Genomic DNA, 2,485 nt, shown 5'->3' on the forward strand with positions numbered 1-2,485 from the left:
GCTTCGAACCAATAGGCTAGTCAAGTAGTGAGCCAATTTAAAATCGTTAGTTTCCACCGGTTGCCATAATCTTTCCTGCAGTAGCAGCGCATTCTGGCGGTCAAAGAGGTTACTTTTCACCCCACCTAATATAAGCAATTAAAAGGAAATAAATCAACACACTCAAAAAGCTTTTCATAAAGGGATTCTGTTATGAGGTTCGTAAAGATAATCGATCGTTGAAAACATTTGCTCACACGTCCATCACAAAAGGGAAAAGCATGTAAACAATCCGATTATTCACTATACACCACCCCACAATACGTACCCGCTGCTGAAAATTCTAGTATCGAAACCAACCAATAATGTATGCGGAAGCAGTGGGAACATTTTGTGGTGTGACAAAACAATTCTGCTGTGAGCACAAACGAAGTGACAGACGACTTACTGGCGAAGAAATCCATTAAAATAATATGGTTCACTGTAATAGAATTTCCTTGGAAGCTTGTGCCACCATCCACCAGATGGGTTAGTTTTTTTGTTTTGATTTGAACAAAGTTGATTTTGTGTACAATGATTCTTTGACAGTGTGCAAAGAGTGCGTATCATTTTGTCATTTTTTTATGCATTTCAGTTTTGAGTAGAGTGAATGAGATAGAACCAAAACGTTCTAGTACATTTGGTGAAAATGCTAGTTCAATCTAATAGTAGTGTTGCCATGTGGTACAATCCAGTAGTAGTGGTGTTGCCATGTGGTACACTGAAAAATTGCAATAGCAGGTTAGTCACCAAAGTTTTCGAGCCGCTCCGTCTGTCACTTCGTTTGTGGCTGTGAGTCTAATTGGGTTCTTTAAGGGTATTGAGGTAAATGCATATTCGTAATCTGCTTAAAAAATGGAACCCTAACCCAACATTTCATCTATTTTGGTACACGGGAACTATTTTAAATCAGTACGATTACATTTGCAAAATTCACTTTATTAGCGCCCCTCGGTGTCACTTTGTATGGGAGCGAACTGTCAGTTTGTCAGTTTAGTGTCAAATAGTGAAGTTATTATTTTGCTTTAAATCTTGATATAAAAATCGAGATGAAAGTGTGTGGGTTCGAAAAAAATATCGCTGTGCTCAAAATACGAAGCTCTTATATAAAAACTGATATATTTTTCAAAATTAAAGAACCCAATTGGGGGCCAAATCCGCAATCAATCTGAAACATGGAAAAATCCTCTATGGACATAAATTCAATATCCCAGAAAAGGAGAAATTTTTCTAGAATCTGAGTTGAAAAAAGTTTTCAACGTTCTAAAAAAAAATAAAAAAAAATATTCAAAATGCCATTTAAAATGTTGCACTCATTGTAATTATAATGGTTCAGTGTATAGGCTGTGCCAACCGCTATGTTGACTTATCTAGGGTCTAACCCCCTAGTATATACACCTACTGTCCTTCCCGTTGCACTCGTCAGCTCGTGCGATACTCTAGACACACATGGGTGGTCGTATCCGGGTCCTTCCCTGGGTAGGCTCGTGTCCGTCCAGGTTCTGGTACATTAACTTATCTCTATTCATGGTAATTATATAAAGTATCACCTTTTGATAATAATGTCTATAATGCTGAAACTATATGAAGGTTAGTGATCAATATTAGGTGTGTGCTGCGATGGAGTAGTAATTGAAGGAAATGAGGTTCTGATGTGTATTATAGGTAATTCTAAAATAGGTAAATCATGCAAGCACACACCTTTTACAATTCTTATCCTACTTACCATTTCCGTCCAGTATAAATTGGCTGTCTCCAATCGGCGTGATCCTTTCTGACTGCTTACTCTCTTCTTTTTTTGTTCACGCTTTCTCGCTTATTTTCCATTCTATTGAGCATCTGGCCGTGTTCCCATTTGTTCTCAGGCAGGTAATATTGCTACATGAGAGGAAGAACGAAATAGAACATGTTAAGTGTGAGCCGCTAGACTGATGCAAATTTTGACATTTTCGCTCCACAGTGCTCAAACGGTTCCAAATTGGGTCCTGATTAGTCTTCCAAAATTTGAACTCATTTGATAAGAAACTGACTTGGCACAAACCATTTGAAGTTTATATGGAAATTACTATAGGAAAACCAAATGTTTTGTTCATATCCATCTAACAATTTACCATATCGCTCTGCTTTCAAAAATGATAGCTGAGCTCGTAGAAAATTTTCTCAGCTACAACATTGTCCTGAACCACTTTTCAATGTAATGTAAGCATCAAAAGTTATCAATAATTCAAGCCACTAATGTCTTACGATTATGCTCAATCAACTGTTCAGCAGGCAACATTGGTGTTTCTGGCGCTTGGAATAGAGCACAAAAATCATGGCTACTATGTCACACTCCAAGATACAGTGTTGCTCACAAAACAGCTGCTCGATCATGCCATAAGATTATCAATATCTTAAACAATTCTCGAGTACTTTTTCAAATGGACGTAAGTGACTTTTGACACGACCTGAGAAAAACGGGTTTAAT

The sequence above is a fragment of the Ochlerotatus camptorhynchus genome, unplaced genomic scaffold (genome assembly GCF_037179485.1).
Source record: "Ochlerotatus camptorhynchus isolate MF236.1 unplaced genomic scaffold, CSIRO-AGI_Acam_v1.1 ptg000232l, whole genome shotgun sequence".
Taxonomy (NCBI): Eukaryota; Metazoa; Arthropoda; class Insecta; order Diptera; family Culicidae; genus Ochlerotatus; species Ochlerotatus camptorhynchus.